Here is a 24568-nt window from a genome sequence, read left to right as displayed (position 1 = left end):
ACAGAAACTGTAGCCTCCTATGCTGAAGAAAAACAGCTATGTGAATGGAAGTAAAAGATCATTTTCTTGACCCATGAATTGACAAATTAATAAAACAGTAGAAACTGTGACATTAGCCCATTATATTTAAAAGTTTAGAATGTGATTAAAGCAGCATTTCAAATCAGTGGAGATATGATTGGCTGTTTATGAAGTGGTATTCAGATAGATAATGTAAGATTAGAAAGGTAAGACAGGATCCATTTCTCCATTTCACAGCATGATAAATTCCACGCAAGTGTGAATCAAATGTAAAAAAAAAATCCATAGTAAAAAAATATAGGTGATTTCATCTATAATCTCCTATCTCCTCCCCTATCCTCCTTTCCCTCTCATAATCACCATACTGTTCTCTGTGAAGATACCGTATCTTAACTATTAGATTGGCAAAGATTTAAAGGTTGTTAACACAATCAGAAGATGAGGTGTGCAAAAACATGTCTTTTTACACTTTGCCACAAGAGTGCAAAATGATATTACTATAATAGGCTTAATAGTGGTCTCCAAAGATATGTGTCCTAATCTCTGGAACATGTAAATATTACCTTATATGGGAAAGGGTCATTGCAAAAAGGATTAAATTAAGGCTCCTATGAGGAGATTATCCTGGATTATCCAGATGGGCCCTAAATGCAAACCTAAGTGTCCTTATAAAAGAAACACAGAGTGTGAGTTGACAAAGACAGAAGAGAAGAAGACAGTGTGACCAAAGAGGCAGAGGCTGGAGTGACAGAGCCAGAAGCCAAGGAATGTCAGCAGTCACCAAAAATTTGAAGAGATAAAGAGGTTGGACTAACGATGTTCAGCATCTTTTTATGTGCTTATTTGATATATATATATATATATATATATATATATATATATATACATACACATACATACACTTTCTTTGGTCTTCTCTTCCTTCTTTCCCTCCTTCCCTCCCTCCCTCCCTTCCTCTTCCTCCTTCCTTCTTTCTTTCTTTCTTTCTTTCTTTCTTTCTTTCTTTCTTTCTTTCTTTCTCTCTTCTTCTTCTTCTTCCTCTTCCCCTTCCCCTTCCCCTTCCCCTTCCCCTTCTCCTTCTTCTTTCAGGAAAGCAGTAGTTGCTTATCGTATGTGCCTTGACCGGGCAAGCCCAGGGTTTAGAACCAGTCACCTCAACATAACAGTTCAATGCTCTCTATCCACTGAGACACCACACATGTCAGGCATTGGTGAATTGTCTATTCAAATCTTTTGCCCACTTATTTATTGAAATATTTTCTTCTTATTGGGTTTTGTGAGATTTTTTCATTCTGGACACCAAGTCCTTAATCAGAGTTATGATTTATAAATATTTTCTTATACTCAGTGGTTTATCTTTTTATTCTGTCAAAGTGTCTTTGGAAGAGCAGAAATTTAACTTCAAGAAACTCAAATTTATTGATTTGTTCAATTATGGATTGTGCTTGTGGTGTTACATCTATGAAGTCTTTATGTAAGCTAAGATCACAAGGATTTCTCCTGTACTTCTTTTCATATGAGTTTTAGGTTTTATATTTAGGTCTATGATTAATTTTCAGTTGACTTTTGTATATAGTACAATACACAAGTCAAAGTTTATATTTATACACACGGATATTTATTTTTCCCAGTCTATTTGTTGAAAAACTATTTATTCTCTACTGAATTGCCTTTGCAACTCTGTTAATAACCAGTTATCCGTATAGGTGTGGGCCTATTTCTGGACTCTTTTCTGTTCCATTGATCTACTTTTCTACCTTGATGCCAATATCACACTTTCATGATTACTGAAGGTTTGTAATGACTCTAAAATCAGGAGTGTTGATCCTCCAACACAGTTCTTTTTCAGAGTTGTTTTTCATACTCCAGGTCCTTTGTATTTCAACATGAATTTTAGAATCAACCTGTCATTTTCTAAAAACAAATGTCTGCTTGGATTTTTGTTATAATTACAATGAATCTATATATCAGTTTGAGGAGAAGAGACATCTCAACAATACTGTATTCTGATGCATGAAGATGACATGTCCCTCCATTTATTTAGATCTTCTTTTGATATGTCAGAAATATTTTGTAATGTGCAATATACAGACCTTACATATATGTGTAGAGATTAATTCTGAGTATTTCATACTTTTCAGTGTTCTCATGAATGACAGTGTTTTTACATTGAAATTTCCATAGATTATATTTTCTTTTTAAAATTTATTGATTTTTACAAAAAGAAAAAGATAGAAAATAATCAACTTGTTGTTCCACTTATATGCTTTCACTGGTTAATTCTTGTATGCGCCAAGATTGGGGATCAAACTGACAACTTTGGTATATCAGGACAACACTCTAATCAACTGTGTTACACAGCCAGGGCCCACACATTATATTTTCATTAAACTGTCAGCAGCCAAATGTCAAAATATAACCATTCAACATCCCCCTCAAATGAGAGAGGGGGAATGCATTCAGGGAGACACTAGAATCTATGTAAACACAATAAATTAAAATCAATAAAAATTACATATACACACACACACACACACACACACACACACACATATATATATATATATGGCAATTGAGGGAACTTTTTGGATGAAAGGTCAGGCTCTGGGAAAGACACTTGATGTATAACATGCATTTGCTTATATTTCTGTATCAGCTTTTAGAAGTTATTGGCAGCGTATTGGCTGGTGACAAATGTCCCAGAGAAAATTCTACCATTCATCTCCTGAAAAATCCATCATTAAAATAGTTTAGTAGTTTTCAACTTATGTGTTTTTTAAATTGAATCTGTTGAATTGTTGTGTTTCTTTTTCAACACTCCCCCCCCCAGCTATTTCACCACAAGGAATTCCTGGGATCTTAAGTTGGGAGAGGAAGAGAGAAAAAGATCATGGATGTATGTGGGTGTGTATGTATGGAAGCACAGAATTTGCCGGTTCGATCCCCAGTCAGGGCACATACAGGAACAGCTTGATGTTCTTGTCTTTCTTTCTCTTTTTCCCTGCTGCTCTCTAATAAATAAATAAATGTTTAAAAATTCGGTCCCCATTCAGAGTGATAGCTCTGATATTAATATAATAGCATGACAACCAGAGGGAGCACTTGGAAATGTAACAGCAAGCAGAGATCAGCCCACATTTCCATGGTGTGTGAGCTTCGATGTCACTTTGTCTACTCCATTCTAGACCCACCCATGAGGGCAGGGTAAAATGTCTCCATAAGGGCAGCTTGCCCCAAGAGCTGTGATGGGAGAGGACACGGACTGTGCAACCCTTATCCTTTCAGCCTCACTAATCAGGTAAATGACTCTCTAAATAGACGAGGTGCCATATAGAGAGGTTAGATATGTTTGGTTGTGGATGTCCCTCCACTTGGAAGAAAATATGGGGAATGGAGGATCAGAATTCCCCAGAAAAAAAGCAATGTCCAGTTCAATTGACAAAGTTTCCACCCCACTAAAGAAAAAATATTTTAGGATTGTCTCCCTGAAATAATAGAGTTTTTACATTACATTTTTTTGTGTATGTATATAGATTTTCCTGTTACATAATCATAGATGGTCCCTAAGTTTTCTGCCACAGACAACGAACTGCTTAGGATGACGTGTGATTTTATACATTCACCCTCTCAGGCCTGACCAGGCAGTGGGGCAGTGGATAAAGCATTGCCATGGGATGCTGAGGACCCAGGTTCGAAACTCTGAGGTCGCTGGCTTGAGTGCAGGCTCATCCGGCTTGAGCATAGGCTCACCGGCTTGACTGTGGAATCATAGACATGACCCTGTGGTCACTGGCTTGAGCCCAAAGGTCACTGGCTTGAACAAGGGGGTCGCTGGCTTGAGCCCAAGGTCGCTGGCTTGAGCAAGGGGTCACTCACTCTGCTGTAGCCCCCTGGTCAAGGCACATATGAGAAAACAATCAATGAACAACTAAGATGCCGCAACTGTGAGCTGATGCTTTTCATCATTCTCCTTTCCTGTCTGTCTGTGCTTGTCTGTCCTTCTGTCTCTCTCTAAAACAAAAAACAAAAACAAAACACATTCACTCCCCTAGTCTAGACCATCTCTAGGTACCCTAGGTTACATATTTGAGCCTCTGTACTGATGTCTTAATAATATTCAATATGGGGACAATGAGGCCTTTTTAAAGGAGATAGACCTGTTTTGGCCAAAAAACAGGTTTCACCTTTTCGTATCTGGGGCACAGCTGAGGGAATGGGTTTCTGCAGTGGGAGATGAATCGCCCTGGGATGTGGGGAGCAGGGGTCCAGATTCAAATAACGTCTTTCCCGCCTTGGAGTTCGGTGCACCGGTGGTCTTGTAGGTAAAACGATTGTGGTCTTTCAGGCTCCAGTGAGTGTGGTGTCTCACTCCAGGGTGCCCTGGAGCTACTTTTCTGCTAAAGGCAGGAGGAACAGACAGAGGGCAATGGCAGAGCCCTGGATCCAGGCTCAAGCCCACCACACTGTCCATGTGTTGAGAGCATGTCTCCTGAACCAACTCAATTCTGTGTCACACAGAGGCATTTAACATGACTTAGCAGCATTACTAAAGTAAAGGCCATGCTCAAACTCTCCAGTTGTCCCAACAATGTTCACAGCCATTTTTGTTTCCTGTTCAAGATCCAATAAATGGTCATGCTTTGTGTTGAGGGGAGAACTCAGCCTGACACTCCCCACCCTCGTTCCTTCCTGTGGAATCCACAGTAAAGACTCCTTTGAGTCCTGACCCACCTGGTACCTCCCATGTGGCCCCACAGCATGATGTGGTCCCCCCTTTTGGGGACTGTGAGTAAATTGTCATTTAAATGGCAGTCATCTTCTAATCTGTTGGCCTCTCCACACCTGAATAATAGGACAATTTATATTTCAAACCAAATGCAATTAATATGTTTGGTCCCCAGAACCTCACATGCAAAATAAAGCATAGAATGTTCATTCTTTTAAAGCATTTGTGAAACACTAACAAAAACTGACCACCTAGTAGGCCACAAAACAGCCTTGGTAAATTTCAAAGAATCAGTACAATACAGATTGTGCATTCTGACTATAACATAGTAATATTAGAGATTGGTAATAAGTGGATGATTTTCAAAAATAATTTCACATGTCTGTGGGTAGTGGCTCGCAGCAGCATGGTGACTTCAAACTTTCGATTGTTAATATTTTCTTTTGTGTGTGTGGCAGACAGAGAGACAGAGAGAGGGAGAGATAGGAACAAACAGACAGGAACGGAGAGAGATGAGAAGCATCAACCATCAGTTTCTCGTTGCGCGTTGTGACTTCTTAGTTGTTCATTGATTGCTTTCTCACATGTGCCTTGACCGCGGGCCTTCAGCAGACCGAGTAACCCCCTGCTGGAGCCAGCGACCTTGGGTCTAAGCTGGTGAGCTCTTTGCTCAAGCCAAATGAGCCCGTGCTCAAGCTGGCGGCCTCGAGGTCTCGAACCTGGGTCCTTCTGCATCCCAGTCCGACGCTCTATCCATGGTTTGAGCGAGGCTCACGAGCTTGGACCCAAGGTCGCTGGCTCCAGCAAGGGGTTGCTCGTTCTGCTGAAGGCCCACGGTCAAGGCACAACTAAGGTGTTGCAACGCGCAATGAAAAACTAATGATTGATGCTTCTCATCTCTCTCTGTTCCTGTCTGTCCCTGTCTATCCCTCTCTCTGACTCACTCTCTGTCTCTGTAAAAAAATAAATTAATTAATTAAATTAAAAAAAAGAACTTGAACAAGCATATAACTTTGAACCAGTGGGTGTGGAATTTACATATAACAGGTAGTGCTTTCAATGACTCTTCTGCAAATGTGTCCTTTTTCTTTTTAGTAAGAGAGAGCAAGAGAGAGACACACAGGGACAGAGAAGGGAGAGAGATGAAAAGCATCAGCTCATAGCTGCAGCACCTTAGTTGTTCATTGATTGCACTCTCATATGTACCTTGACCAGGGGGGCTACAGCAGAGTAAGTGACCCCTTGCTCAAGCCAGCGACCTTTGAGCTCAAGCCAGCGACCATGGGGTCATGTCTATGATCCCACACTCAAGCCAGGGACCCTGCACTCAGGCCAGATGAGCTCACACTCAAGCTGGCAACCTCAGGGTTTCAAAGCTGGGTCCTCCGTGTCCCAGGCCAACACTCTATCCACTGGACCACTGTATGGTAGTTATGTCTTCATTCTTCATTGTGGTTGTCTTCTCCTCCATCAGCCCCTTGACCTCAGTGGTGCAGAAAGAAGATGCTGGTCAAAGTGTTTGTGCTGAGAGGTTTTCACTGAGCTCCATACACCACTTTGAGTGATGTATGATTGCAGCTTATTGTCAGAATTTTTTAAAATATTTTTTTAGAGAGAGAAAGAAAGAAAGCATGTGCATAAGAGAGAAAGAGAAAGGTGGGGGAGGAGCAGGAAGTATCGACTCAAAGTACAGTGGTACCTTGAGATATAAATGTAATTCATTCTGTAACCAATCTCCTAAGTCAGTCAACTCATATATCAAACTGCCGATACTGGACCCGTGCGCCAACGCGCCAACTAGCGGCAGCTTCCTGAATCACAACTTGTATCTCATAATTTCACTCAGATCTCGAACAAAAAAATATTGACCGAGTACCAATTCGTATCTTAAAAACAAAACAAAACAAAACAAAAAACATATGTTGGTCTGTTCGTATCTCAAGGTACCACTGTAGTTGCTTCTCGTATGTGCCTTGAGCAGGCAAGCCCAAGATTTACAATAGCCACCCTCAGCATTCCAGGTCAGTGTTTTACACACTGCTCCACCACAGGTCAGGCTGTCTCACAGATTTAAGGTATAAAGTCACAAATATTTACTTCTTTATTCTTCTTTGGACCTTAAGTCCTTGGTTCATGATACACTGTGACCATTACCTTTCTTTATTATGTCATGAGCATGGCAACCCTGCCAACCAGCCTTACCCATCCTTTTGCCACCATTGACTCGGATCTTATGTTTACTTCTCCCTTGCTATTTATTTATTTGATTTTATTTATTGATTTTTGGAGAGAAGGGGGGCGAGAAGCAGGAAGTATCTACTCATAGTAGTTGCTTCCTGTATGTGCCTTGACTGGGCAAGCATAGGGATTAGAACCAGGGACCTCAGCATTTCAGGTCAACATTTTATCTACTGCGCCACCACACGTCAGGCTCTCTCTTGCTTTAAAAAAAATGTTATGTGGGCCCTGGCCGGTTGGCTCAGCAGTAGAGCGTCGGCCTAGCGTGCAGAGGACCCGGGTTCAATTCCCGGCCAGCGCACACAGGAGAAGCGCCCATTTGCTTCTCCACCCCTCCGCCGCACTTTCCTCTCTGTCTCTCTCTTCCCCTCCCGCAGCCAAGGCTCCATTGGAGCAAAGATGGCCCGGGCGCTGGGGATGGCTCTGTGGCCTCTGCCTCAGGCGCTAGAGTGGCTCTGGTCGCAACATGGCGATGCCCAGGATGGGCAGAGCATCGCCCCCTGGTGGGCAGAGCATCGCCCCTGGTGGGCGTGCCGGGTGGATCCCGGTCGGGCGCATGCGGGAGTCTGTCTGACTGTCCCTGTTTCCAGATTCAGAAAAATGAAAAAAAAATGTTATGTGTCTGAAAACACACACACAGGGAAAATGTTATTTTTAACTGTCTGAACTTGCATCTGTGGTTTCTAGAACATTATGTCACAGCCTTCTCTGTGCTGTGTTGTGTGACTTGTGGGTTCATGCTCTGTCAGCTGTGCAGTCCGTGGGCGTTTCCCTATCTCCTGTCTTGGTCATGCACTTGTTGTTGCTCTTGAGGGCGCTGTTGTGAAGGAGCGAGTCACAAAAGGAGCATACATGCTGAGTCAAAACGTAATCCTTTGTTTTGTTGTCATCACAAAATGTAGCTTATTTTATTTGTAAAAATTAATTCAAAAAAGAAACAAACTTTCTCAGCAGCTTTTTATCAGCTATTCTGTATTTTCATCATGTTTTAAGGGGAGTTTGACCTGTGATCCATTCAAGGAACTGTTCAATAAATAAAGCCAGTGTTACACAGGTAGATGTTTGTTTTCTCTTTAGATTGAGCCCATGTAAACACAAAGCTTTTTTTAAGCTTTTTTTTGAGGGGTGGCATAATTTTTTTCTGAAATAAAAAGCTATAAAGGGCCAAACTAAGCCTGCCACCAAGGCGAGGTGGGCAGGTGCCTAGGACACCTTTGTAGCAGGGACAAGTCATCTGGCTGAGTATTATGGGGGTTGTGAGGAGTTGTGACTGTGCCTGGAAAATAGGCCTGCCATCAGAGAAGACCTTAGTACAGGGGACTTGTCCTTCTTGTTTATTGTCATGCTCGCAAGAACAAATTCAGCCAAGAGACAAAATGCAGTGTTCAAGCAAAGCAAGCAGTTTATTAGAGGCATATACTTGTCATAAAGCACAAGTGTGAAGCAAAGACTAGCTGGGTTGCCCCGCCTGTGGTGGTTTTAGGGATTATATACTGTTAAGTGCAAGCTTCAAGTCTTCCTTCCCTTCCCTGATATCAGGACTAATAGGGCTTTAAAGGGTCCCCTCTCCGGATATCAGAATCAGCACACAGTCTCAAGGCTGCCCTTTTGTGTCATTGTACTTTTTCTGGTAACTATCGGGACATCTGGTGATTTTGTTCTGGCAAATTTTTAATTAAGACTGCTGACTTCTTCATTCAGTGGGTAAAATAAACCCCATTGTTTTCTCTTCCCCTTCTCTTGCCTTAATAACTGTCTATCTTCCCTAACATTCCCTTCTCAAGTGATACCATCCGAATGCATTTGGGGTGTTGAAGGTCAACAATCAGTCTTCCTATCTACTTCCTGCTGATTAAGGACATAGAGCTGGTTCTGGGATGGTGTCACTTATTCCCTGTCTGGGCAGGTAAGAGGCAGTGTTCTGTATGAAATTTATCAGCAGCCTGTTCTAGGGGTTGAGGGTTATGTTTACATATCCTGGCTGGACGGGACGGCCACTATTTCTAGCCTGAAAGATACAAAACAGACAAGGGTATTATGAATACAGAGTCTAAAAAGGAGCAAGAGAAGCAGGAAAGCCAGGAGACCTAGAAGGGACAGTAGCCAAGGGCTTCATGACCAGACACTGGACCAGAAACTACATCCCTGTTCAGCCTGGGCTTGGAGGTGCCTGGGCTTGTCTAAAAAATGCGGGATATGGTTTTAAACTTGGCCCACTTGATTGACCTCCAAAACTGCACCTTTCTTGAAGCATGGCACAGACACGTCCCTGGGCAGCAGCTAACTGATCTAAATCTCATCTATTGTTGAGGATGACCACTGCCAAGGAGTTGATTTGAGCCTGGAGGGTGGAGAGAGAGGCTACAATCTAGGAGTTAAGCTGAGCCATCTCAGAAGAGAGACTGACATAGATATTGTTTGTTGAGACTACTCCAGTAGTCCTTGTGATGGCTCCTGCTACTCCAACCAATGTGCTGATTCCTATTAGAATGTGAATTAGGGACCCTCCACTTTTAGAGATCCTGCAAGTGGTGCTTAAAGGGATAAGTATAGAAGCTGTAGCTTTGGCAACAGATATATAGCTGTAGCTTTGGCAACCTTAAACATAATTCTAAGGTGCAAAGTCCCATCCAGTTAGTGGGTAGGCATTGATAAGCGGAGTCTCCAAGGTGAAATATAATCCTTTTGGGGGAGGCATCCTGACATATGAAATATACTGAATTCAATTTTATTGAATATGGTGCTGCCATGAGTTCTGCTAGAAGCATATTTACAAAAGTTATTTACTGGCAAAAGCTGCTGCAATTAAAGGCTAAAACAAGCAGTGTTATTGTGGGAAGCATTGCTCATTTTGTCCTCCCAAAACATCACAGTTCAGGTGGTGTTAATAAAAGCGTCTCCAGGAAGTGTTACGAATGAATGAGCAGTTATCTATTCCTGTTTCCCCAATAGGAGTTGGCTTTTACAATAAAGTTATAAGGTGTATTACTCAGAGATTCTACAGGGTGCCTCTCATCAAACCCAGAGGAATGGAGACAGAGGGGGCTTTGAATTTTGAGTTTGACTCTAGTATAGATAGGCCCCACAACAGCGTAAGCGAGACCACTTTTGGCAGTTGATACATATAAACCCTGGTGTTCAGAAGGAGTTGAAAAGTACACAAACCCCATTGTTTGGGCTTAGAGTTGTAGAGGAGCCAGCTGTGCCTCTCCAAACTGGCCTAGAGCTTGTAAACCTATCCAACAAGAGTGGTAGTTTATAGGTAGTTAACTGCAGCCTGTAGGGGCTTAATAGATGGAGACGTATGAATTAGGAGTACAGGTTTGAGACAGCAGTAGGGAAAGTGTAAAGATTTTGATCAGGAGTCTCTAGAACAAGGGCAATTTTAAGGCCTCATTATCAAATTACTTATCTGGTATTTTTAAAGAGTAGTCACAGGTCATCTATGGGTTCATAGGTCCAGTTATTGTCTTCTGGTTTGTATTTATTGTTCAGCTGGATGATAAGACTTCACTCTAGAATGGTGGCTACAACTGGCTATTCCTGGAACTCTAGTTGCCATGGGAATAGAGTATGATTGTGTAAGGTCCCTTCCAACTTGGGGTGAAGTGGGAAGCCAGGGACCCCTCTTCCCAGGTTTTTATTCAAGCCTGAGATCCAGGTTCACATAAAGGGGTTGTGGTGGTTGAAGAAACTGTATTTACTCTAATTTATTGAATGGACTTTTGGAAGTTTGCTAATGAAGTGACCTATCTAATGGCATGATTGAGTGCCTCTTCAAATAGGAGGTTCATGTAAAGAAAAAACCTTCCATATAAAGCTTCAAATGGACTTAAGACCTAAATACAAAGTTAAGCTTACACACATTCTTAGAAGAACAATGGGTAGTATTAGGAACCAGTTCTAATGAGTTTCCTGGCATAATTTAGCCAATGTTCTTCTCAAGGTCTGATATGCCCTATAGACTTCTCTGATGACTGAGGTCTCCAGGCTGAGTGAAGATGCCATATGATGCCTAAGGTTTTTCTTTTGAGTTATTTGTGAACTAAATGCAGGACCATTATCACTTTGTAAAGACCAAGGAAGTCCAAATCATGGGATTAGTTCTTTCAGTAATATTTCTCTTACTTCTGATGCCCATTCTGTCCTAGTAGGAAATGCCTCAATCCATTCTGTAAAAGTGTCTGTTAGAAGCAATACATATTGATGTCCCTGACAAGAGGGCATTTGGGTAAATTCTAACTGCCAGTCCTCCTACAGATAGGGTCCCCTCTTTTCTGTACCAGCTCTACCAATGGAGGGGGTGATATTGAGCCTTGAGGATTATTTAGAGTGCAGAGAGGGCAGTTTTGTCTTGTCTGATAGTCTTTTGCAACCCCTGGCTGGTAGAGGCGTGTACAGATTCAGGTTGAATTATCTTTCCCAAAGTGACAGGAACCGTGTAAGCCCCTGACTCCCTTCCATTGTATATTTTGGGGAAGGTGGATAAGGCCCTCTTTTGATACCATCTTGCTCTATTTTTAGTATATTTGCACTGGTTAACCCATTCACTCTCCTCCCTTATGTACTGAGGTATAAATTCACTTGTTGTGGGTATTAGAGCCCTGACTACTGGTTCTCTTGCTGATCCAGGGTCCTTTAGCCTTCAGAGCAGTCCCTCTTCCAATGGCTGAACTTTTGGAATAAGGAGCAAGGTTTTCAAGGGGGCCTTGTATGGTGAATGGGACCTGGACTCTTACCATTTCCAGTAAGGGAAAGAGCCAAGGGGGTATCGTCTTAAATGGTGGTCTGTATCCTTTTTAGCCTTAGTTATCCCATTTCTTCCATGGTCTACAGACTACATATGGTGGTGTTGACCTGGGGCCAAGGGGGTCACTGGCTCCTGTGGTGCCAAAGATAGGGGCACAAGGTCCATATCCCCAAGGTCAGGTTCCTTTTTACTCATAATCAAGAGGGTGAGATCTACCCTACAGTTTTATAGAACCCAAGGTTATTTCTTAGTGCCATAAAGGCCTGGACATATGGCACCTCTGTCCATTTTCCTTGATCCAGTTGTAAGATAGTGTTATAATTTGAACTACCATTTTTAGGCAAAACCTCATCTCCTAATTTATAGTGAGGGCATGCTGTATTGCAGAATATCAATCTTTTTTTTTTTCTTTAAGGTCTGTGGGTCAAATTTATTCCAATTTTTAAACATGCATTCCAAAGGTGTATCTTGTGGTATTGAGCATTGATTTCCCATCTGAAAGAGAATAGAGGAGATCAGGGGAGAGACTGGGTTTCCCCTGCTTCTCTTCCCATATTTTATATACTGTCTAGAGAGGGCATCGAACATGGTTTTCTAGAATTAGCTAGCCTTACTGGGTAAACCTTAATCCCAGCCCAGCACTTCCTGGGCTTCCCTTATGTCTTTATTCTTACAATAGATATCTACCTCTTTGACCTCCATTTCTTGCTTCCCTATGGAGGGCCTTTAGGAGGAATTTTAACTCCTTCAGGATATACCCCAGTCTTAAGCAAATGACAGCCGCACCATGGTTAACTCTTGTTTCCTGCAAGATTCCTTGTTGAAATAAGAATTGCAATAATTCTATTCCTGCCAATCGTTGCAAGGAGGGGACTGACTGTGTTTCTTGCATTATCTTCATTCCTTCCAGAAAGTTTGCTATCCAATATTGGTGTCCACTAGAATGCCTAAACACCTGCCATCTTCTTTTATATTCCCAGTCCCGTGGGTCTTGGGGCTGCATACACAATAAGTGCCTGAACAGTATTGGTAGTCCTTCCTTTGTCCATACCCATAAAGGCAAGTTCCCAATATTTCCCAAGTTTTGGTAAGGTCTTTCAGGGCAAAGCCAGCACCTGCTAGAGAGGTGATCAGCTTTCTCAAGATACATAACAAATTGTCGATGAGTCTGAAAATTTGGCATCATGGCTCGAAGTAAATACATGAAGAAGGTCCCCTCATCCCATTTGTTCCACAACTGTTGCGGGACCATCTTCCCATTTAATGGGGTGGAATATAGAGTTCTGAATAGCCGGGTAAACAATTTGAGAATTTTTGCTTCGACTTGCCCCACCAGCGTGCCCTTTGGGTGTCGCTGGCCACATAAGATCAGTAGTTGTCGGTTAATGGCCTCTGCCCAATGTTTGTTCTGACAGTGTAGATATAGGCAAGCCAAAGGGGGAATCTCTTCATCCAAACTTGGGTAATATCTTAGAAATATTTGTGGTCCCCTCTGGGGCCTCTTTTTCGCAGCCTCGCAAATGCAACAACATCCTTCCTTACACATCTTACAGGGTGGATATAAATGCAAATAAAGCTGCCAAAAGCCAACCGGGGAGGAGAGGTGCAGCAATTCAGTAGCCGATTTATGGCTCAAACTGATTATGTTGGAGGCCATGCTTACACACAGAAAAACTAAGGTTTTGGTGTAGGATAAGTGAGTGTGCTGCCTGTGAGCTGGGTTCTCAGGGGCTGTTACCCTTCTGGTCACCCCTTGCTCTCTTCTACCTCTTCGTTTCTCTCCTGTATGTTTAAAACATCCAGGAGGGCTCAGAGCACTGGATGATCAGTCTTTATATGTGTCCCGGGATGAGCCAAAGAAGTTAATTACAATTGAAGTGGAAGTCCCTATGAGACCCCTGTACTTCTTGGTATTAATTGCAGACACTTCTAGGTTCTCACTCGGGTGAGAACATCCAGAGCCTGGATCAGAGGGAGGAAATGCCTCTTCAATCTTCAGAGCCCGAGCAAACTCAAGCACTCACTGTGAATTATGATTTTTGTCTGCAAGCATAGTCCTTTATATACACATTATCTAATTGAGTTAATATAACTGTACTACTCCTCTCATTCATAAAAACACAACACACAGAAGCAGAAAATTCCCTGAAAGGGACTAAACTCACTGCAGTTCATTAGCTGGAATCAAAGACGACCAAGCGGCAATCCAAGTCAGGGTACCAGGAAAGATGTCAGCTCATCTGAGTCGCCCTACCTTTTGGGAGTTTTAGGAGTTATATACTCTTAGCTATAAGCTTCAAGACTTCCTTTCTCTGCTTTGGCCAGTGGCTCAGAGCGTTGTCCCAGAGCACCAAGACTCTTGGTTCAATCCTAGGGTTGCCGGCTCAATCCGGAGGTCAACGGCTTGATCCCGGGGTTGCTGGCTGAATCCCAAGGACACTGATTCAATCTTGAGGGTGCTGGGTTGATCCTGAGGTTGCCAGATGGAGCCTTCGTCAGAGCATCTATAAGAAGCAATCAGTGGGGGCACAACTAAGTGGGATGAGTTGGTGCTTCTTTCTCTTCCTCTCTCTCAAAATCAATGGAGGAAAAAGGACTTCCCTTGCCTGATACCCAGACTAACAGACAGGGTTTCCAGGCTCCCTTCTCCATACACTGGAATCAGTACACAGGGTCTCAAGACTTCCCAATTGCGTTATTGTAGTTCTTCCTGTAACTGTTGGGATGTCTGGTTATCTGTTTTGGCTGGCCTCAGGACTGCTGACTTTCTCATTCAGTGTGAGATAAATTCTATTGTTTCCCCTTCTCCTTCTTCTGCCCTAGAAACTGTCTATCCTGCCTAATGGGCCCTTTTAGAAGCTGTTGTCCCAATTGGGGGGGAATATGGTTGTGAAAGTTTTATAACCAGGAAAATGACGAAATGTTCTTATTGTGAGACTGGAACTTGATGTTTTAGGTTAGATCTTTTCAAAGACTTAAGATTATGGCCATTTTTGTCAGCCAGTGTAAGGTGATGTCTATAACGTCTTAGGTGATGCTGCATGTGAAGGTGGGAGAATGAGCTGTCCTGTTTTTGCTCTCAGCCTAACTTTCTTAACTCTGTTCAATAAAGCTCAGAGGGTAACAGAAGAACCACTTCCGGTTGCCGCCTCCTGGTATCACTAGAAGAACTTCCCTGCTGACTGGTTGTTGCTTGGCCTTTGTGGGCCTATTATGGTGTGTTTGTCCTCCCACTGCTCAGCACTGTCTGACGTCTGCCTAACACTGTGCTCCACTTCAAATACAGGAAATTCAAACCCAGCAAGTGAAAGAGAAGGAATTTTTCACTCCACTGTTCAGCGAAAAACAGAAGTTGACCACTAGAAGAATTCTGAGTGGCAACTGCTGCTGCCTCCTGGAACTGGGAAGACAGTGACAATAACAGAGGCTATGTTACAGGGGACAACAGCGACATGGTCAACAGTAAACCTAGCTCTGTGGTATGTTCATCTCTACAGGAATTCTGCGTTTGATTAAATTATACAATCAGAAAGGTGGGAAAAACTTGAAAATTCCAGTTCCTGTTGACAAATGTCAAGTGTTTAGGTCAGGATTGCTCCAAGAGTGGTCCTCAGACTAGTTCATCGAAATTGTCAGGGAGTGCTTGTTAAAATAGCAGATTCATGGGCCCACCTATGGTTTCTGTATCCAAAACAGGGTGGTGGGGTCATAGGTCATACATTTTGAACAGTTTCTTCAGGTGGTTATGGTATTCATCCAAGTGTAAAAAGCATCACTATGGATTTGCAACAAGGTGTTCTTACAATTTTGAACATTTTAATATCTAATATTGGTACCTATTTCTCCTGCATCTTAGCTTTAAATATATGTGTCTGCTCCTACTAGGTCAAACAGGTATCAATTCTTTCTTTTCAGCAGTATTATTCAGTGATTTCTATGTGAGGGACTGCACCCATTTCCCAAGGCTGCCATAACGGAGTATCACAAGCTGGATGGCTTTAAACAATAGAAATTTACTGTTTCATAGTTCTGGAGGCTAGAAGCCCGAAGTCCAGGTGTTGCTAGGGGTGCACACCCTTTGACACCTGTCAGGGACTGTCGCTGTGCTATTTTCAGGCTTCTGGTGGTTTGCTGACAGTCTCTGCATTTCTCACATGCAGCTGTGTAACTCAATCCTCTGCCTTGGCATCACATGGCACTACCCCTGCTTTTCTGTCTTCAGGTGGCTGTCTTCTTGTATGGATACCAGTCATATGAGTTCAGGGTCCCATCCTACTCCTGGATGACCTCAGCATAACTAATTAGATCTGCGACAACTAGAGTTCCAAGTAAAGGTACGTTCTGAAGTTCTGCGGTTATGACATCAATGTATCCTTTCTGAGGAGACACAATTCAACCCATAACAGCTGCTGAACTAGTCAGCCAATATAATCTACATTAAAATAAAAATGGCCTTCAAATCTCAAGTGATCCATTGTAATGTGATATGATTATAAGAATAGTTAATACTTCCTCCTACCTCAATGCCCCACTCATATTTCAGGCTGCAACCTACTCCTAATTTAGAGCTCTCTTTCCCCCTTTTTCCAACTTCTATTATGCATTTACCGTTGCCACTCAGCTTAGTGTATCCCAAGGTTCTCTTTACCAAGCCACAGTCACAGAGCTCCAGGGAAAACAACCTGGTCTCATCTCTCCAGGCAGAGGAGAACAGAAATTTCATGTGCACAGATGCTGTAGATGGCTTTTCCAGTCTACCTGAATCATTACCAGCTAGAAGCAGTGGTCATTGGGACTTGGACACAAGCTGCAAAGTATAAAAATGTGACAACAATTCCAGTGCCATGCAAAATTTTCCTGGATGTGGACTTTTTCTGGAATCCTGTTCCTTGTGACAGCTACTAATGGACTGAACTGGGGTTGGGTTACATTTGAAGGGATTTGGAATGGTGTTGGTACCAACTTGGACTTGGTGAACATGTCAAGGACATTACTCTTTTATGGATTCTTGCTGTATTGGCCAAGAGTTTGCTTAAAGGCCTTAATCACTATAAAAAAATAGAAGACTGTATAAAGAAGATGTGGCACATATACACTATGGAATACTACTAAGCCATAAGAAATGACGACACTGGATCATTTACAACAAAATGGTGGAATCCTGATAACATTATACAGAGTGAAATAAGTAAATCAGAAAAAAACAAGAACTGCATGATTCCATACATTGGTGGAACATAAAAAAAGAGACCAAGAGAGATGGACAAGAGTGTGGTGGTAACGGGGGGGGGGGAGGGAGAGGGGGAGAGGCACAAAGAAAACTAGATAGAAGGTGATGGAGGACAATCTGACTTTGGGAGATGGGTATGCAACATAATTGAATGACAAGATAACCTGGACATGTTTTCTTTGAATATATGTACCCTGATTTATTGATGTCACCCCATTAAAATTAATAAAAATTAAAAAAAGAATAGTTAATATTTGTTGCTCACTTCCCCAGGGTCTGATATTGTTGTGCATACCAAACTTATACTTGATGACGTAACCCTCACCACAGCCTAGTAGGAGGAGCTATAGCTGCCTGACTTTATCCATCAGAAAACAGAAGCACAGTGAAGGAAGGGCTAGCCCTGTCACAAGCCTAAGATGTGAGCAGATTCTGTGTGGCCACTAAGCTTCCATATATAGCCAGTGTACACTACTGTTTCTCATCCAATAGGATCATCAGCCTTCCTGTCCATAGGGTACATCAGAATAAAACTAAGGTCCCATGTTTTTTTCTCACTTCACTATGCAAAAATTTAAACTTCTGATCTTCTGAGTGTAGTTTGAAATGTGGGGACCTGTGTCCTGTTAGGCTGTAACAGTACTCTGCCATCACCGTGTCTCCTTCCCTGGGCCTCAGGGAGGTTCCCATTCCAAAGTGAATAACTTTCCTGTGGTCAGAACAGAAAATACTTCTATGTCATAGTCATTTAAATATTTTGTGTAATTGCAAGAGCAATAGGTGTCTATTACAGTTAAAAATACTCGCTGTAATAAGGAAAACAATACCTCCTAGCCCACCAGCCAAAGGAAAGCTCTCTTAATGTTTTTATCTGCATTATTCTTTCAGAAGTATTCTTATGCAAGCATTTATGTATTTATGCATGTACAGATACATTTATTTATATGTTTATATACAAATGTAAAGTCTCATCTGACATTAAATTTTGTAACTTGCTTGTCTTACTGTAGTGGATTAAATTTTGTATGTACCCTAACCAAAATATTTCCAAATACTAAAGCCCTATTTCTTATTTGGAAATATGGTCTCTGCTCATATAATTAAATTAAAGTCTCGAGAAGAGATCATCTCGGATGATTCCTAAATTGAGGATGTAGGATGGTCCCTAAATGCAAGCACTGCTGTCCTCAGACCAGAAAGGAGAGGGAGACCGCACACACAGGGAAGAAGGCCATGTGAAGACAGGCAGAAACTAGAGTTGAGCTGCCACAAAGCAGGGAAGTCAGTAGCTAGCTGAAGCAGGAAGAAATAAGGAAGCTATTGGTAAGGCAGCATGGGCCTGCCGATACTTGGATTTCAGATTTCTGATGTCTACAATGATGAGAAAAAACATATATATTGTTCTAAGCCACAGAGCTCCCGGTAATTAGGTATGACAGTCCTAGGAAACTCATAAACACACTAGCACATACCCCACGTCACTGATTGTAAGTAGACATCAGTCTGCATCCTATTTTTTCATGCCTGTGCAGATAGTAATGCCAATGAATATATATAAGTAAAATAAATATATTGTTGTTCAAATAAGTTTGTAAATATGATGTATATGTTTGCTAGCTTGTGGTTTGCATTGGGGGCTGGGCAATGCCAGATATAGTGGTCTGTGAGGTTGCAGGTCGCCTTCTTGCTTGGGAGGGGCCATTGTCTTGCTAATGTTTACTGGAAGAGAGTTTCTTCCCCACCACCGAGAGGTGCAGGACGATTTCTTTTTCTTTCTTCCCTGATCCCTTGCCCTCCATGGGAAAAACAGGTTTCTGCTTTTCCCTTGGCTTTTCTTGTGACTTGCCTGTCTTGGTGAAACACCAATAACAGAATGGCCCACCATCCTCCGACTCCTCTGTTTCTTCACCGTCTGCCCAAATTCAATGGGAACCTGCCTGAGAATGGCCACAATGGTGGCCCCTGGTTATACATATACCTAGTATTTTTTTTACATGGCAATGATATTTTGGTATTGATTCCTTTCAAGCTTATAGCTCTTGTAAGATACATACTGTTGCTAATCCCCCCCTTTTTTTTTACAGAGACAGAGAGTAAGTCAGAGAGAGGGACAGACAGACAAGAACGGAGAGAGATGAGAAGCATCAATCATTAGTTTTTCATTGCGTGTTGCAACACCCTAGTTGTTCATTGATTGCTTTCTCATATGTGCCTTGACCATGGACCTTCAGCAGACTGAGTAACCCCTTGCTGGAGCCAGCGCCCTTGGGTTCAAACTGGTGGGATTTTGCTCGAACCAGATGAGCCCGCGCTCAAGCTGGCGACCTCGGGGTCTCGAACCTGGGTCCTCTGCATCCCAGTCCGACGCTCTATCCACTGCGCCACCGCCTGGTCAGGCCTAATCCCCATTTTAAAGAAGAAAAGCTAAGAGACAGGGAGAAGAAGGTCTTGGGCCAAGACTGAACAGTGAGAGGGCAGGATAGCTTGGGTTTGTACCCAGCACCTCATGCTCCAAAGGCTATGAACCTGTCAGAGATTTGTTGTTAATTGTCAGAAGCAGTCTGCACAACAAGCATGCATATTTTACAAGGTCATTAGAAGTAATATTTATATATAATATGTTTTATGAATAGCCGGACCTAGTGACAAAAGAGGTGACTGACATTGGGACACTAGGCTGATTGCAATCAATGGGACAGAATTGACAGTGCACTAAGATAAGGAGTCAGTGGGAGGTGAAGAATGTTAAGAATGTAGAAAACTCTTCAACTTTGATGCGGGAACAGAGGAGGTATTTAAAAAAACTTTAAATGCTTGAAACGTGAGCCAGTTTTAACCTTCATGTGAAGGAGTATTCTCATCTAGGATTTAACACCTGAATTTCCCTTATTGTTTTCCTTCTGACCCTTGTAGAGGATGCAAAATGATTTCTCTTCTACGCTTGAAAGTTCTTCTGGCTGATCTAATAATCAAATTGACATGAAAGAAATTAACAGGAAAAAATTACCACATTTATTGTGCCTATTCATATGGGGCTTCTGGAGCAATATGGGGCCTGAAAAAATATGGGGCAGTTGAGACTTATATGCCATCTTGAGCTTAAAGAAAGGGGGTAAGGCAATTTACAGGTGGATTAGGAGCAACCATTAGGTAAACAAAATGTTGTCATCAGTCATCCAGAATCAAGGGATCATACAGGGGAATGTAACTGACACACCTGGCAGGCTCCTCTCAGTCTGCCGCAATTAGTTCATATTAAAACAGTTATGTATGAAGACAGCTCTCTCCCTGAAGCATGCTTTTCTACCTGAATTCCTTTTGGAAGTAAAAGGCTCTTCTTGAATCTTTTGTTTCTTCAAAATAATCGGTTTAAAATACTCATTATCCCCAAAAGGTAGATTTTGGGGTGGCAAACTCTGTTCATCTTCACCCTCTTGTTTCCACTGCAGAGTTAACAAGATTCCCCAAATGAACTATCATGGGTTTAAGCTCAATATATATTTACTTATTAGTGAATGAAAGAATGGATATAAGTGTGCGAAAGAAATGCTAATGATTTTAGACTTTTGCCTCTCAAGGAAGCAGCATATTGCTGCCAGCCTGGTGATATGGCTGGATAATACATGAACCGAGTGAGCATGTATTATCTTCTAACTATTTTAATATAGAGCAGTCCAAATGCATTGTTGGGCAAACACTGTGCCTTGTTTCCCTGGTGTGATCTCTCCTAGAGCTCACCAAGTGAGTCAGAGACAAGCCGGTGTTCCTAGCCTGGGGACTGGATAACTGTCTGCTTAGAGGCACGATGTGGAGCAACTCTTACATGCTTCTGAAATGCCTAAAAGTAGAGACTCTTGTGTCTTCAAAAATTTGAACTCATGACATACCAGCAAGATGTTTGTTTCCTCAGAATAGATATCTATCTTCTCGTTAGGAAAAACAGCAAGAAATGAGTTTTCACAATGTCTACCTAGTCCCCAAGGCTCAGACAGCCCCCGCTGCTGTGTCCCAACACTTGAAGGCCACTGAAGTCCCACCACATGCCATATACTTAAATAGGTTTTCTCATTTTCTGCTCGGGATAGCTCTGTGACGAAGTTAGGCCAAGTCCCACTTCACAGATGACCGGAGTTGGGCTGACACAGTAGTGACAGGATGGGAAAGGGTTCCATTCCCCGCCCTCCCTAGAGGACACAGAGAAGCCTCTCTTTTGAAGATAGGCTTCCAGGGCTGGAAAAATAGATCACACTCCCTGCTATTGTGGTCCCAAGGGGATGGTCCTCTACCACCCTTCTGTGTGATGAAGATGAAAACAGTTAGGTGAAATCCTGCCCTTGTACCAAGAGACTTGAGTATTGGCCACAATCATGGCCGATCCCTGAAGGGAGGACGGGCCTCGGGCTTGGGCAGAAGCTCAGATGTTGCCCTTGGGACAAGTGAGCTACACGGAGGGGAAGTGATATGTACGGACCTGCTTTAAGTGATTGTTTTATATTTTATCTCTTTTAATCCTAACAGCTATTTAACTTACCTATTATTATGAACAATACTCATAGCAGGGTACTGACATTAGAAAAAATATGTGTAACTCAAAGAAACGCTTTTGTTGTCTCACTCTGCAATTGTTCTAATTTTCTTTTTATTTTGTCTTCATGATTCCAGGCCTCTGAATGCCCTAATCTCCTTATCAGGTGCCAACAGAAAGACCCCTTTAAATCAGGGGGTAAAAGTAGCACTAGTGAGAGATGCAGGGGCAATTTCAGTTTATAAATATACCTTTATATGTTGTATGCAATGTTGTCATCAGGAAGAATGGAATTTTGATAGAACTGAAAAAATATATTTGTGAACAGTTCAAGAAAGATAATGAGCACATATTTTCATTACTATGTAAAAGTAGTCATTTTGTTCAATTTCATGGAAAAATGAAGTAGATTTAGAGAAACCGAATTGACTCTGTGTTTCTATGTTTAGCTCTAGCACCTGAAACGTACGCTCACAGTTGCAATTTTACCTCACTTCAGACCAGAGCTGGGCTGGGATGAGGGAGGAGAGAAATCAAAGAATGATTTCTCAAGATCAGCCATCCCAGAAAATGCTTTTATATCCTAGAAAACTGAGGGATATAGAAGGACTGCTCCAGTTAACGCTGGCTTTACCCACAAAGTCAGCTCCCAACCTCCATTCCCCCCTCCCCCCTTGCTGAGCCCCCTGGTCTGAGACTCTCAGAGCTGCAATCACGGACTTGGTCACAAGGTGGCATCACATATATCTCCAATTCGGTGTTTTTTTGTTTGTTTTTACGGAAAAGGAGTACATTTTGTGAAGAATAAAAATATCATGAAATGGTTTGTTTACTAAGATGCCAATTTCGTTTGAAAAATTCATAGGTATATGGAAGGAGATCTCTCTGCTATTGACCCTAAATCTATGTATATCTCATTCTTTGATTTCTCTCCTCCCTCATCCGTGTCTGTTGATGTACAGTGTGGACTGTGCAGTCCTTACCAGAGAGCAGGACTTTCTCCTTCCATTATTACCCCACCCTCATACAGGTTCTCAAGTCTTTCTTGCATACACTCTTTCTGTCATCTCGGTCCAGAATACTATGGACACAGCTACCCAGACCCCATCAGGGACTGCCGGTGCCCATTACTGCTACCTGGTGTTGAATCATGTGTGCAAGTACTAGGTAGAGTACGTGTTTTTACTCTTCTTTTACAATTACCTTTTAAAAACCCAGAATTTGAATCACTCCTTACATAGGTTCATATGCTAGATTTTAAGGAAGGTTATTATATTTTTTGTTCTTTGAATAAACGTATTTGTAGAGTAATTTGAAAATGGTGGTGCGTTGGTGCCATCTCCTGACAGAAGCCTGAACTGCAGCTTGAACATCCTGGACACTGAAAGTGGGAGGGAGGGCAGGCTGTGGCCCAAATCCACCAGACAAAGCTTTCTGGAAGACTAGGTGGAAAGGAAGAATTCCTTGGGTATAGGTATACTGATGGTCCATTTCCAGACACGTCATATAAATGAAATCATATAATACATAGTCTTCTGCATATTCAGCTTCTTTCACTAGCATAGTATTGTAGCATGTACCCTGTTGTAGCACGTAGCTGTATTTGATTCCTTTTTATTAGCAAATGATGTCATATTTTTTATCCATCCATTAGTTCAAGGACATTTGATTGGTAACACATTTGGTTATTATGAATGTGGATGCTATATGCAGTGGTATACTAGTTTTTATGTAGAAACGTGTTCTCATTTTTCTTGGCTGTGTACTTATGAGTGGAATTGCTGGGTACTATGTTTACTCTCTAACCTGAAAGCAACTGTCAAATTGTTTTCATGACCCTGACAGTCTTGAGGGAATCAGGAAGTTTGTTATATTTCTCATGGTTAGATATGGTTATGGGTTTTGAGAAAGAATACCACAGAGTTAAAATGCCTATCTTGTTACATCATATCTGGGAGGATAAGATAGACATGTGACTTCACGTGGCTCACTGACCATGTTGAATTTCATCACTAGGTAAAGGTGGTGCTGCAGCACACCAGTTCAAAACTGCTCACTTACACAAATCCCAGTCAACCAAGCAGTACTTTGATGATTTCTTCTGGAAACAACACTTTTAAAACAAGAAAAGGTAGCAAGCTTTACTGAAAAGCTTCCAGTTCTGAATGTGCTTTGAAACAAAAAGCCATTTATTTGTCTCTTTGTAAGTACAAAAAATAATCCTATGAAGTGAGCAATGATTTCATTTTCAATAATTTAATGTGAGGCATTAAATCTTTCTTTGCTTCATCAAAAAGGATTTTGCGCCTGAGCAGGCGGTGGCGCAGTGGATAGAGCATCGGACTGGGATGTGGAAGGACCCAGGTTTGAGACCCCGAGATGGCCAGCTTGAGCGCAGGCTCATCTGGCTTGAGCAAAAAACAAAAAAAAGCCCTGGCCGGTTGGCTCAGCGGTAGAGCGTCGGCCTGGCATGCGGGTGACCCGGATTCAATTCCCGGACAGGGCACATAGAAGAAGCGCCCATTTGCTTTTCCACCCCCCCCCTTCCTCTCTGTCTCTCTCTTCCCCTCCCGCAGCCAAGGCTTCATTGGAGCAAAGATGGCCCGGGCGCTGGGGATGGCACCCCGGACTCTGCCCCAGGCGCTAGAGTGGCTCTGGTCGTGGCAGAGAGACACCCCGGAGGGGCAGAGCATCGCCCCCTGGTGGACAAAGCATCGCCCCTGGTGGGCGTGTGGGGTGGATCCCGGTCGGCCGCACGCGGGAGTCTGTCTGACTGTCTCTCCCCGTTTCCAGCTTCAGAAAAATACAAAAAAAAAAAAAAAAAAAAAAAGCTCAACAGCTTGGACCCAAGGTCGCTGGCTCGAGGTTACTTGGTCTGCTGAAGGCCCACGGTCAAGGCACACATGAGAAAGCAATCAATGAACTAAGGTGTCGCAACGAAAAACTGATGATTGATGCTTCTCATCTCTCATCGTTCCTGTCTGTCTGTCCCTATCTATCCTTATCTCTGACTCTCTCTCTGTCTCTGTAAAAAATAAATAAATAAATGTTAAAAAAAAGATTTTGCAAATATGTTTA

The 24568-nt window shown here is 42.4% G+C and overlaps 1 long non-coding RNA gene across 2 annotated transcripts in view; it reads right to left on the bottom strand.

Moving 5' to 3' along the window:
• Positions 1-14055: 14055 nt before the first annotated feature.
• LOC136317499 (uncharacterized) overlaps positions 14056-24568 on the bottom strand; it is a 35091-nt gene continuing 24578 nt past the window's right edge. The window contains exon 6 of one of the 2 annotated variants that reach the window (XR_010727884.1): positions 14056-14239. This is a non-coding gene — a long non-coding RNA (uncharacterized lncRNA). Of the gene's footprint in view, positions 14240-17523; positions 17675-24568 lie in introns of those variants that run through there. The other variant, XR_010727885.1, reaches the window with a different exon arrangement.

This window comes from Saccopteryx bilineata, chromosome X (genome assembly GCF_036850765.1).
Source record: "Saccopteryx bilineata isolate mSacBil1 chromosome X, mSacBil1_pri_phased_curated, whole genome shotgun sequence".
Classification (NCBI taxonomy): Eukaryota; Metazoa; Chordata; class Mammalia; order Chiroptera; family Emballonuridae; genus Saccopteryx; species Saccopteryx bilineata.
The sequence above is the reverse complement of the archived record's forward strand: the minus strand, read 5'-3'. Positions and strand labels throughout refer to the sequence as shown.